Below are 14764 nucleotides of genomic sequence, written 5' to 3'. Positions count from 1 at the left end.
ATGACAGACATGGAAAACCGAGACAACATTCACTGCCTCATCTGCAATCTACACTTCATTTTACTAGTCTATTCAGACTGGATAACTTCTGGCTTTTACTGAGACAAGACTTAATGTACTATCATTATTCTGGAGCTTTTTTTGAGGATATTGAAGCACTACTGTGAGCTTACTGCAAATGGTTTAGAAGTACAGGTAATATTTAGTTCAGTACGAATTTCCTTAATATATTCAAAGGCATACCATTAGAGCAGCTGAACAGTAGAGACTTTGTTTTTCAGAAAAAACTGTTCTTGCTTTTTGGCAGTTATTTCCGTATTACCTTCCTTCTCCACATCTGAAATGTTTTGAGTTATTTTTCATTATGTAAATTCATTTCTGAAGAAATGTTTACACTCGAGTCATTTTATCAACCCTGGCTTGAACAACAGCTAAAAGAACAAAGTATTGTGTAACATCCTTGGCACGAAGGAAAAGGGCAAGCAAAGAATGCAAAACTTCAGACAGTTCTATTCATTATATTTGAAGCACTCAGTCTTGCTCAATGTGCTAAGTCTGAAGTCTTTGAGTTATACATATTCTTTTTAATTTTTCTATTTATTTTCTTCTTTGCATTTAAAAATATGAAAAGGCAAAAAACCATTGTAATGGCAAAGGAAGTGAAGTTAGAAACAACTTCACTACCGAGCAAGCAGTAACATCCATTGATGAACAAAGGAGTACCACAGGATATTGTGTGAAGGACAGAAATGCCTCCTAGAATCCTAAAACAATATTTTCTCTTCCATTTTAGAAAAGAAAAAACACCTCACTGACTGCAAACGAAAATCACTTTTCTTCTTTCCTTGCAGCAGCAGTCCAGTTACAGGTGTATCTTTTATGTGCTTACTACAGACATTTTACTTCTTTTTTTTCATTTTAGACGTTACTCTAACAGAAAAGATGATTACCTAGCTTTGGATTCTTATGCTTATTTAACTTGAGTAATCTTTCTTCTGATATTTTCATAGCTCTGAGTGGAGAATGTGAGCTCAGCTGATAGATAAGTAGAAATACTTCCTACATTTGTATCAGTAGCAAAACAATTGATATGTTTTTTGTGGGTATATGGTCTTTCCTGAACAGTTTATCAAGAAAAAGGTACTTGAAAATGCAGTCTTGTAATATTTGGACAAACATTCTTAAATACAATGCAGTTTTCATTGTGTAACATCTAGTATTATTTCTAGCAAAGCGTTTCCTGACTATTTCTCAGTATTTTATCTAGCTGTTTTACTGCTAAGTGAGCTAACATTCTCATAATTATTGTCTCAGTTTAATATCTAAATTAGAGCATGTTATGGCAGACCATGCCTTACTGTGACATTATGAATTTCAAATTTAATCTGCCACAATTATTGCCCTATCTCACACAGTTGTAAAGTATGATGCAACTGCAGATAGCATCAGCTTTGACTAACCATGAAGACAGTCAGCAAACTGGACTATCAAAACATTCAGTCTTTCCTACTTCATTGAGTACAACAGTAAAAGCATATAGGCCTGAAGATCCTGCTGGCTACCTCAGCTTCCAAGCAAAAACTGCTCAAACCTTTGTTCCCTTAATCTACTATTAATTCATATTTAGCAATCTTGTCTCTGGTCAAATACTGGGGAGCTGACACTTTCTAACTTCGGTAAATTCTCAGATTTTTCTTCGTAATTCCCTGTCTGTGAAAAAGAAGTGGCTATCCTACAAAGGCACCTACAGAACAGCAACACACTCATGCTTGGTGCTTACACTTAGCCAGTGACCATCTTGGTCTGAAATAATGTACTGGATACCTAGCAAGGATTCAATATTAACACAGATTAATACCTTATTCCTTGACTGGATAAATCTGTTTCAGTCAGAGAAAAAAGTGCAAGGAACAAGACACCAGTAAGTGCATCAGTCAGACCACTAAGAAATTCCTGCAGTCAAGTGCAGTGTTTTTAGAAGTTCCTCTAGATGTATCCAAGTTTGCCCCCCCCCAGAAGTTCCACATATAACTTCATTTGCTTGAATTTTATTGCAGAATCTACAAATCACTTAAATGCTGTTCAAATTTATCAGTGTTATAAACTCGAAAATGGAAGTTTGCCTGTTTTATACTGCACATTGCACTTTTTCCAAGTGCCTATATCTCTGGCTGAACAAGCATTTATAGCACTGCTCAAATTATATACTATGCACAATGCTGTTCTATCAAAAATAAAACACAGTAAAACAAACAGCAACCTAAAAATAGATTGTCTAATCATTTTTTTCTAAATTGCAGCACTGCCTGAATTTGAGGGGAAAAAAAAACCCCAAATCATTCTGCTACAAAATGCTTCAGTTGACCAGTAAATTTGATATATTTTTCATGCATTAGAGAAACAGATCTGAGTGTTCTGTAGTGAGCATAATATTATAGTTGGATAAATCACTATGGTGATGATGATGAAACAACATGCCAGACTCTCACAGTTGTGCAAAGGTGATTTAATAAGGCAACCTTGTATATCATCTTGGACATTCTTCACCTGAAAAAAAGGGGGAATTACTACAGGGCTTGGCCCTTAAATCTGAAAGCTATAAATTCTACTCCCTCTGATTTCAGTAATGTTGGAGAAGAAATCTAGAAGGAAGCTTTAACTACTCTGCTGAGCATTGAGAGTTGGGTTTAATACTGAACTCTGGTAAGACTTCCTGTGAAATTTTGAGCTCATCTTCATTTCCAAAACTTGTCTCACCTAGAAATTTGAGATTTTTGGCTCAAAATAAAGACTGGAAATTCCTGACTAGGTTACCTAAAATGCTAAGTACACCCTTCACATCTATTCACCTTGTGGATTATCTCATTTTACACAAAACAACTGTTTACAATCTTGTGGATAGCATAGCACCTGATAAGATTCCATGAGATTTGATAAGATGTGGAAAAAATATAAATGTACATTTAAGATATTTACAGATTAATATAATTATTATTTGTACTACTAGTATTATACGTACTAGTCCTCATATTAATTTTCATAAGAAGAAAACTTAAACCAGTGCAAAAATAATTAATTTTTTAAAATAATGGGTATAGGAAAACATTAAATTTCCTTAAATCTATATCCCACCATAAAATACTACCTGAAATAAAGATTACAAATCTTTTGGTTAATGAGTTTAATAAATTGTATCCCTAAAGGCCATGATGATTATATTGATAAAAGGTATACACTAGCTGTTCTCATCTGTTCACAGATACCTCTTCAGGGCATTTCTTGTCCCTGCCCATGGCAGGGGAGTTGGACTAGATAATCTTTAAAGGTCCCTTCCAACCCAAACTATTCTATGATTTATGATTTCTCCAGCCATATTAGCATTACAGCTGTCTTAATTAAAAAAAAAAAAATATATTGCACAAATTAGGTAGAATTTATTTTAAAGAATCATGAGATCACATCTGAATTTCCCTTGTCCAGAGATTTTGGATCCACACAAAAAGTTCACCTTAGATTAGACGCACAGACTCAGAAATTGGCTGCTTTAGAACTTATTGGTACAGATCACCAGATACAGACAAACTAACATTTATCAGAGTGAAGATAAACAGGTCTTTTCTGTAAATAAATCATATGCCATTGACAATGCTTTTCATACTAAGATCAAATAAAATCCTTCTACTGACTTGACATGAAGAACTGACTAGACCACAAGAGATTTTGGACCAAATCCTGCATGTATCTGAAATGAGCAAGTCATAGCAATAGATTTGCCTAATTCTGGGATAAGACTATCAAGCCAGGCCTCAAAATCAGACAACCGAGTTAAGTGTTGTTTCATTTGAACTAAATAGTGAGAAACTGATTGGAAAAATGAAGAGACCACCAAATCATATGAACTTTGTTTGCAGTAATCAGAAATATGATTGGAAAAGAGCTGCAAAAATCCTTCAAAAGGACATCATAACCGATAACAAACATGGTCTCCGTGATATCTAAGCATAACATTAATGGCAAAAGATGAGGTATGTGAAATAACATCTTAAATATTTCCCATTTCGGAAAGCTGCTGACAGGGCAAAAGAAGTTCATCAAAGAAACAAAACCATTAAGGATACATGAATTGATTTCAGAAATGAAAACACAACACTTTGATTTAGTACATAAGAGGTACATGTATTTAGTACAAAGAGAGGCTAAACAAGACAACTGAATAAAACTTCAGCTATCCCATTAACAAGTCAATAAAACCTTACACAGAAGCTTTCTAGCAAGGAAGAATGTGAGACAACAACATAATATTGTTACAGAATTTCTCAAGCTGTTTCTTTAATTTATACATTTGAAAAGTTAGTCTGTCTGGGATTACACAACCATAGTAAATGAAAGTAATTTATGATGCAAGATTAGTGTGTTACTTTACGTTATACAAGAATTCAAAGTAATTTCTTCTCCTCCTCACCCCAAAATAAATATTTTTCATCTTGTATGCATTATTATGTTAAGCCTTCAAGCCACTTCTTACTGCAGCAAGCTCATAAATCACCTCTTCCACATCAGTCAGCTATCCTTAGAAAAACATACAAAATAGGGATTTTTACACAGTATCTCTCTGTGACCATAATTACTTTACCATATAAATATATTTCATCTGCAGACTAATATGAGTTGATTTTTGTATAGTAGTACACTAGATCATTAGCAAATAAATGTTTGTGTCTGAACCTGATAGAGCTATTTCATGAGGAAAACTTATTCATGAGACAAATGAAACAAAACCAGACTGTCCCAAAGCATGTGATACCAATATGGGAAAGTCATGGCTTTTATCTTCTTGTTTCATAAGAGTAAATAGATTAAAAAAGGGTCAGGACCAGCCTCAGGTTCAGCCTGTCACAGACAATTACAATACACACTGCATAATCTCAAGAAAATGCTTCTTATTCTTCTTTATTTTACCTGTTGTTATCATTGATAAAAGATGACAACATTTGTTATGGTTAACTTTCCAGTCTGAAGCAATTATTTTCCTTTATCTGCAATGTGTTCTAGGAAACAGTAATCACTTTGGTTAACATCAGGCTTCCTGGAGGACGGCTGATTCTTCTGATGACAAAGCACCAGAAAACATAGCAGTTTGTGACTGAAAGTGCCAATGTAAAAATAATTACAATGTGTTAAGGAGAAAAAGTTCAGTAAACAATGTCCTACCAATACCCCTCAGCTTTAACAATGTTAAAAAAGAACACTGAAGATTACATACCAAATTGCACTTGATGGGCATCATCCGAACATTATTATTTATAGGAGTCTACAAATACAGCTATCAAAAGGCATGGCACTAAATTCCAGCCACAAGTAGCATGTTCTTTATGGAAATGTTTTTGTTCACCTAAAGCCACAAAGGCATTACTGTCAATCAACTACTTTTCAAAGAGTATAAAAACTATTAATGTGTGTATAGCATTATCATATGTACCAGGCATTTTTCATTTTAAACTGTAATTAAAAACACTCTATAAGGGATAATATACAGTAATCTAATCAGGGGGAAGCTTTCTATTTCTTTAGAAAAATCACTTAGTGCTAACTATCAGAATTACATTACTGATTCAGGCTACATTGTTCTAAATTGCTAAAAATTCCCACTGCATGCAGCTAGAAAGGTGGTATAAAACCTACAATGAGCACTTACAAGTTTTAATACTTATGTATTAACTGTTCACTGTGGCACATACATATACAACTAAAAAAAAAATTGATGAAAGTCACACATGGAGACAGAGACCAAAAGAATACCCTGAAACCAGGAAGTACCGCTAATATTGTAGAGAACAGGAAACTAGGCAACAGACCACTGTTCATATAAATGTAAGCCATCAATATGAGCATGCTGAACTCTAAATTCACAACGAAAAAGAAACTTTGGAAAGACAAAAGCTTGCTAAAGGAATGCAGAAATTGACATACATTGATTTAAGGCAGGGCACATGTTAAGATTTATTAAATCTATAGGATGCTTAGAAAAAGGTATTCACCACTTTATGGCAGGAAAAAGAAAAAACTCGGTATTATTCAAAACAATTACTAGACTCCCCAACTCCCAAATGCTATTCATACCAACGTAAAATGAGAAGGGAAAAGTAGTGACGCTTAAAGTTCACTTTTGCTTTTCAATAAACAGGGAATTACCATCTTCATCAACTATTTAGAGCCTATCACAGAATCAGAGCAGTGTTACAACACTAAAGAGTAAAGGAAAATAAACTCAGTCTTTATCACTGCATTTATTTGCATGGTGTTTTCTTTTTAAATTTCAAAATAGGCATTTTGACATGGTTATCAAATATTATAATCCACTTTGGCACATGACATAGCTCTTCATTTAGGCAGAGTTGCTTCAGTTTGGTTTGTTTTTTAAACTTTCCTTGTCTAATTTTATCCGAGTTGAACAAATATAGGTGAACTTTAATACAGAAGCAAAGGACATATCATATCTAGCACAACAAGCTGAACCACCTCTGTGGTGTCCATCTACTGAGGAACTCATATTCTATCTTATCCAACACAATTATGAAAAGTGGCAACGCTACCCAGAAGATATCGGCGCACTTGAGCAGACTGTTCAGTCTTACTGTTGCAAAATCTGGTCAACTGACTTTCTCTAGTAACATTCATGAGCCAAGACTAAGAAGCAGGGCCTGAAACACCACTTTCACAGAGTGATAGTCTGCCTGCTGTGGTAACAGATTACTTTACCTTTTACTATCTTTCTATGCATCTTAATGACTCCTATATAGAAGAACACACATTCATACAAGAGTATAAGTAGCCAACACAAACAGTGATTCCAGCTACTATAGTTTTACAATAAGCCTCAGAATATTTACATGATTTCTTTCATCCTTGAAGATCAGTCATCAGATGTGAACATCAGATTTTTTTCCTCAGTAGCAGTAGTTTGCAAAAAAGCAAGTTTCTTGTCTTCATGACTTCTGAGAAAATCATGGCCATTGTGAAGCATTTTAGCATTATATCCGAAATATTATTTAAAAAAAAACAAACAAACAACAACAAAAAAAAACCAAACAAAAAACCCTACAACTTGTATGACCACTTCTGTGTTTTATTTTGTGATCTGTGTTCGTGGACACAGAACCATATGATGCCTGGCTCTATTCACATGAATAGGAATAAGCTTGTAGGCAATGGTGGGACATGCTCTCCTTTGACAGCAGAGCCTGCAGGAAGGCACTGGCCACATCGCTGGCCAGCAGACTGCAAACCCAGCCAGCCTGCTCATCTGGCTTGCTGGGAGAGGCTGCACTACTGTCTCACCAGTTTTGGAGATGCTGAGAACAATACTGTGGAACCATGAACTACAAGATTCATACACTGCCAAGGCTAGGACTTGACAGATTTGTGGCTTTGCTTGATCTATTTGCTAGATAATTTAAGAAGTGAAAATAAAATTAAATAGCCAATTTACCAGCACTATAGGAAACTACTGCTGCTGTATGAGAGTTATGACCACTACTGAATCTGCTACTATATGATTGCTATAGAATCATTTTTATAATTCTTTGACTATTCCTTCGGATAACCCTCATGCTAGACAAGAGTTAAGTCTTCTCTATAGAACACTTCTGTAATATATATTGTTTCAGCTATTTAAGTATTATATGCTGTCGTGGAGTAATACCAACCCAGAAGCAACTCGTGAGACCTTGACGACATCTGCCCAGCTCTGACTCATGCCTCTGCGATGCCACCCAAAACACAGCCAGTGAGTATATTTCCTTCAGAAATCACACTCCTGACTTGAAGTAATAGGTTAACATAGAGATACCCAGTATTTTATATAGAAATAGCAGTACAGACTGATTCTCCTAATATAATGTACCTATCATATATATTTTCCTCATCCTCCAGAGCCAGCTGACCAGGCTACTGCAGTATGTGCCTAACTTTGGGTTCCACAAGCTACTTGGGTACTTAAAAAGTGATGTTTAACAGCTTCACTGAATAAGGCCTTTGTAACAAAGCATCTGAACGCTCACATGAGCATCTACACTGTTTCAGAAATCTTAAAAAACCCCAAAATACAAACCCAAAAAAACCCACCACACACGCACACACAATCAAGCAAGTCAATATCAAGGAGGCACAGTGATTAGGACAGTGCTATGCATATGTTTTGTTAACTGCTGTCTTTCCCCACTGTGGCAGTACACTGCCCCCCAGCCCCCCAGCAGGAAATGAAACTTCTCCAGGCAGGGAGAAGGAAAAAACCTAAACCCTGGAGGCCGCAGGTTGAAATTTGAACTGGCCAGTATAAATGTGTCACGTACACTGAGGTGACCTTCTTGGCCAATAGGGATTAAATGACCACAGGTCAGATTCGACAGGGGTATAAACGGGGTCCTGCTGGAGGACATGTTGGAATCAGTCCTCTTCGGAGCAGTGGGTCTGCAGTCAGGGACTCCCCCTTGGGTTGGGGCACGGCCCGAGGTAACTCCTCGAGGTTGAGAGCCCTCATCTTTTAAGTGAGTGATATGCGCATTTTGAGTCATCACTTCTAAATCTCAAGGATTCTTAAGTCGGCTATGTAGTACTAATTCCCCTTACATCATTGAGCCTGTAGTTCACTATTGTTATAGGAGTTCTAACTAACTTTTCTACTGAAGAATAAATCTGAGCTTTAACGCCTGTTGGATTTGAGTGTGTGTGCATCCGTAACACCCACACACTCCATAACAGCTATATAATCTCTTCTTCCCAACCTTTTAGCCTATAAACACTATAACAAAAAGTACTTAGTTGCACAGTATCATTCATTAACATAGGATCTTTTAAAGACTTTTGAACACTAACATAATGCAACTGTTAAAACAGATTCATTATGAACAATGATGTTTTCACTCTTGGCAAACATCTCTGCACCACATTCCAATGAAAGTTCATCAATACTCTATAAAAACTTCCACAGCTTTCAAAACCTGCTGAAAGCCCTGTGATGTGTCCTGCTTTTGTTAAAGTTCCATTTTATTAACCTCTCAGAAAAGGTGGGGAATACTATGGGGCATCTTCCTGCATAAAATCTATCCTTATGTTGCTGCATACACTGTAACTGGACATACATTAAATCTGATATTTCATTTTTTTACAATACTCCTCTTAACATAGCCTTAGTGACACAATAGACAACATTTCTTTACTTTTTGGCTTACACTCATCCGCAATGCATTCTGTCATTCTCAGCTCCATATTTCTTCACCGTAACTAGAATACTTAGATGCTGCTAAAGAATTTAACACACATGCATTCTCCCATGTAACTCCTGTAAAAACTTCCTCCCTTTCAGGAAGGGGCTTCCTATAGGTGTATAAAGAGTGGTATAGAACAAACTTATGTGTAATATTGTAGTTGTATTAACATATAAATTATTAGAAAAATCAATACAAACTGGAATTCAAACATGACTTCTATTTGAAGATCAAGTATTTTTCAGCAGGAAAAACCAGAATTATTTATAGACTGTATAGTCCTTGTTACATCTTTTTCCTTGATGGAATATTGTTCTATGTAGGCTTTAACTTCTGGAAACAAAACCAACATATGCTCCTTTGCTAGACTCGAGACCGTCTTGTTAAATAGCATAACCTTATTAACAGTATGCCTGCTGATACATGATTCAGACCATTCATTTCAAAGTCACCACCCTTGCTTTCATTTATTATACTGACAGTTTTGCTGCTAACAAAATACAAGTATGCAAGCTTAAATTAGACTGTTTGTTCCTCTATACTAACAAAGCAAAATAACAGCCCTTACCTTTTTGCAAAGGGGGCGGGGTCAACAGTGCGAGTAAAATGGGCTTTATTTTAAAGATGAACTCACAGTGGTATTTCTCCTAGCAGACCACTGTTTGCATTATTGATTCTTCAAAAGTTACCAGCTGGTGGTCACCTTGACTAAATGTCAGACTCTTTAAAATGTCATTTACAATGTCATTTTATGTGTGCAGATGAACAAAAGGTTCATGGAATCATCTGAAGTAAATCATGATCCTACCTTAACTCTGACTGGTGTGATTATATCAATCCAGTGCTTTTTAGCATCAGAACAATACATGGGAGTTCATGTTTGCCTTACATGTCTAATGTAAAGATTCCTTATCAGTGAAGCAGAGATGTACAGATGAACTTAGCAGAGAAACAGCAAGACTGAAATTTCTGCTCCAGTCCTAGCATGAGCCACCACCAAGCAGCCCCTCAGTTTGCAGTATGTAGCAGTCCCCATGCATCCCATCTGAGCCAGCCACACTCTCATCATCCCTTCAGCCAAATAAATTTGACTTCTCGCTGTTCTCAGAAATTTCTGCCTGAGAGAACTTATGCTATATGGAACTGAAAAACACTGCTGGAGGATGGTCAGATTAGTATTTCTACAATGTCTCTAAAACCTGAAAAACGCTAAGAAAATAATATTTGTCTTGCTTCATTACTTGATCAGCATTAGTAAGTCCAGCCAGTCTCTCTCACAAGTTTGCATAACTGCTCAGAAGATTCAGCTATTTCCAGCCTAATTTTCTGGGAGAGAGAAAACACTATAAATAGCTATGCTTTTCAGTAGAATAGAGAACAAACCATTATTTATCCTAAAGCACTAAATATTGACAATTTTCTCAGCTACTTTTGACTTAGCACATCACAATTTGCAAGACTCAAGCTAGAAAGATTTGGGGGCAGAGTCTGATCACTTCAGAGGACGCTAGAAGTGTAAAGCGGCCTGAACTTATCCTGCAAGACAGGTCAAGGTCTTTCAGTCACACGTTGTGGGAGCAGACAGCATCCTACACAGGAGTGAGTCATCAAGAGAATGCCAGTCCTCAGTAAGCCATGAGCTGGAGACAGCACAACCACTTCCACCATGCATAACTTAGAATTTTAGGACTGCTCTAAACAACACCGTAACACCGAAGTTTTGGGTGAAAACTTGCCTAAAAGAGTCTTATGGTCTAAAACATTTGGTTTAACTGTGATTTTTGACAACTGAACTATTAAGAGAACACTCCTATCAAATATCTTTTAATGTTTATATGTTGTGTCTAAATATTTGACCCATATCAACTCTTTTTAAAGCTAGTAATTTACAAAAATTAGGCTTGAAAACAGAAATTTAGAGGCTGCACTTTTGCCACAATGCTTTAAAATCAGGTCCTGACTGAAGTCCATACTGGAGTGCCTTTTCTGGTGCAGGAAGAAATGTATCTCATGCTGCTTTAGTGCTTGGCTGACTGACTTTGACATCTTTTGGAATTTCTAGTGTTGCATTAAAAACAGCTTGGCTATTTTGTCTAAAGTAATTTTAATGCTGTAGCTGGTCCTCATTAGATTTTTGCAATATGCTTAGTTGCCATGGAGTCCACACTTCATGTACAGATTGCTTACTCTATTTAATTTACTACCATTTAAATTTAAAATAGTTCAACAACCAAAACCTCTGTGAAGTTTCCCAAATTTGAGATTTTGATTCAGGACTTCCACTCACATCCATCTTCAGTAAATATTAATGTCCCCCTACAAGTAAAGAGATTGTTGTCATTCTTGATGTAAGCACTAGGGTTTTGAATGAGACAAAACAATTTAACAGAAATGTGTAAACCCAGGTTCTGCCACAATAATTATGTGATTATAGCCATTGCATTTTTTGATTCAAATTAAAGTGCAAGTACTATCCATACATAATAGATTCCTTTGCATTAACTATAACATCCAAAGTCTGTTATAGTAAAAACCTCTGAGATTTCACTTCACATAATCATGAGTTGAGTTTCCCTTAGTGACAGAAATAGTGTGCATAAAGATTGGTGCTAATTTGGAATTATGAACCTTGAAAGTCTAGAAGCTGTGCCCTTTCAAATAGGCTGTCCCAAGAGGAATGGGAAAAGAATAATGAGGCATATTTATGGCCTATGAATGGCACACGATACAAAAGAAATAGAGAAGGTACAGGGACACTATTGTTATGACACACCAGCAAAAAGCACAGCCAGTCACACATGCTTCCCCAGCTTTCTCACCAATACCCTGTGAGAAACTATATGTAATGGTAACTAGTCACCAAAGATGTGCATACTGAAACTAGCATCTCCTCTGACACATCCTAACCCTAATTTGTTGTTAGTACACCTAACTGTTACTAAGTGACACTTCCCTTTCAGTCAACACCTCTCCAATGTCTGCTCAGCTACTCTAATACTGAAGACAAATCACAGTTTAAAACTCCAACACAATTAAATGAATGCTCAGCATCACTTTAAAGCACACAAGCTGCACAGCACACTGGACAACAGATGTTGCACAAGATGCAGTATACACAGACCCCTTGATTATTCTCACCTTGAAGTCATCGGTCTTCCCCACGCATTTACAGGGGTAATAATCTGTTTCAAAAATACATTTCCTCCAGAACTCCACATGTATGCAAGTGGTTGTACAAACATTGCTACTTGTTAGATTCTAATAAAACTGTGTACTGCTGAAAATGATTGCAATGGAGGTCAGCTGCAGAAGGTCTGATCTTGCATTTCATCCCCAAGAAGCTACTGCTAAACTAATTTCTCCCCCTAACAATGCAAGACAGGCTATAAAATTAAACTTCACAGTTGCTTTAAATTAACCTTTTGGCTGAAATCTCCGTCCCCTGTTTGGGCATGCTTTGCAAGTCTCAGATGGCTGCCTTAAACCCCTTTGCTTTCTCATCTTTCCCAGCACATTAGGTGCTATTTAAGCCAGCTTTCCCTTATTCTTTACAACGGGTAACACATGTCAGTGAGACTCTGATCTGTTCCTTTGGTCTCTTTGTATTATCAGGCCTGATCTGGTAGCTTAGCTTCATTACCTTCAGGGTACATCAGCACCCTCCTGAGGGCAGCTTTCACTCTTCTCCTGTTACAGGATTATGGCCTCCTGGCATTAAAAGAAGAGATTATTGAAAGTGCAATACAAGCCTAAAACTTTTAAAAACTCTTGGCTCCACTTTAACTTTCTCTTAGCAAAATTTATCCCAACAGGAAGAATTAACTTATCAAATATCTCCCTGAACCCATAATTAGGCCAGTCATTCAAATTATGATAAAAAGTAGACCTTCTAGAGACCATTAATTATTCTATTTAATGACAGTATGTCTGCTAGCTCCTAATACCAATAATCCTGATCACAGATAGACCGTAAAAAAGATCATATTGTATTACCATCAGGAATTTAATTATTTTAAATTAGAATTTAGAAGAACACAAGTCCATCATCACCATATGCATATGCCAAAGTTGGAAACAGAGTAAAACAAGTCTCTAAAGAAGTCAGTTACTAGTTTCAGCATCTTTGTACACACAGAAGTTGTGATTCACGTATTCTGCTATAGGGTACAGATATAGCCCATGTGCAATTTTTGTAACTTCATTTCACCTAGTAGAGGTGCAGGGAGGAAGACCAAAGGATGCTTTCTCGTTACATAGTTTTAGGCTTCTTCCCCAATTTTCTACGAAAATCCCAGTGAAAATAGAGTGAAAGCATAGGGAGGGCTTTGTACTGTTTTTTCATCTATCAGCACATTATTACTTTATTTGAACAATTACTTATCAATTGACTGGAGAAAAAAGCATACTTCTCTATGTCCAAATAAATATTTTCTGAAGGTCACAGGATCCAGAAGAGAGGTTTCAGCTTTGAGAACTAGGGCATCAAAGCAGCTACCAATAGAGGATGAGAAACCACTGTCTATTTGGCAGCTGTATATTCAAAGAACAGGAGACGCAAAAAAACCTACAAAACAAGTACAACATGGAGGAACAAGTAGAAAGGAATTAATAGGCTTAAATAAAGGACACTTTCATATGAGTGAGGAAACAAAGAAAACCATGAGGATACATGTATTTTCTTATATAGGGTATTCTTGGATACATCTCTTTATGATCTAAGGTTTTTAAAGCAAAAATCATCTGTTTGAGGCACATACACCACTGCACTGCCTTGAACTTTTACTGAAACCTGAAACACTACCCAATATAAAGAGTAAACAACTAAACTGCAAAAAGCCCCTGCTTTCAAAACAGGTGGAAAAAGCGATGAAGCATTACCACTGGACTTGGAAGAACCATCTTGTTCTCAGATGATTAATCGAGTGTACTTTATCTCCCATTTATCTGAACACAGCAGTCCAGTAATTACAATGTACCTGCATGTACCTGTGGCAGAAAAAGAAAAAAAAAAACCAAACCCAAAAAACCTTTCCTTCCACTCCCAGAGAAGTTTTAGCTGATGTGCTATATCAACAAAAAGTTAAATATTCCTGTTTGTCAGCATCTGTTAGACTCAGAGTTATAATTTATGGACTTAAAATCAGCAAAGCAGCATATCCTTCAGTGTGTTATTTCTCTTGAGCTAACTCATCTCCACTGAAACATACTCTCCACTATCTCTACAAGTGAGACAAGGTGCAACTCATTTGGTATCAGAATAAATCCGAGCTTAACTTCACAGGTTTCTTCACTTAACTTGAAACAGGTTTATAAAAAAGATGGTGTCCACTCAACTCATGCCTTGCCCCTTAGGAGAGCACCTACCTTTTAACTTTTTTTTTCCCTAACTTTGTTTTATGTAAATAAAACCTTATTTCCCTTCACTTTGAGAGTAGCACAGATAACCATCAAAAGTGACTGATTTACCATCACAGGGCTTTTTATCCAGGGCTTTTTTG

Source organism: Accipiter gentilis, chromosome 8 (genome assembly GCF_929443795.1).
Source record: "Accipiter gentilis chromosome 8, bAccGen1.1, whole genome shotgun sequence".
Lineage (NCBI taxonomy): Eukaryota > Metazoa > Chordata > Aves > Accipitriformes > Accipitridae > Astur > Astur gentilis.
The sequence above is the reverse complement of the archived record's forward strand: the minus strand, read 5'-3'. Positions refer to the sequence as shown.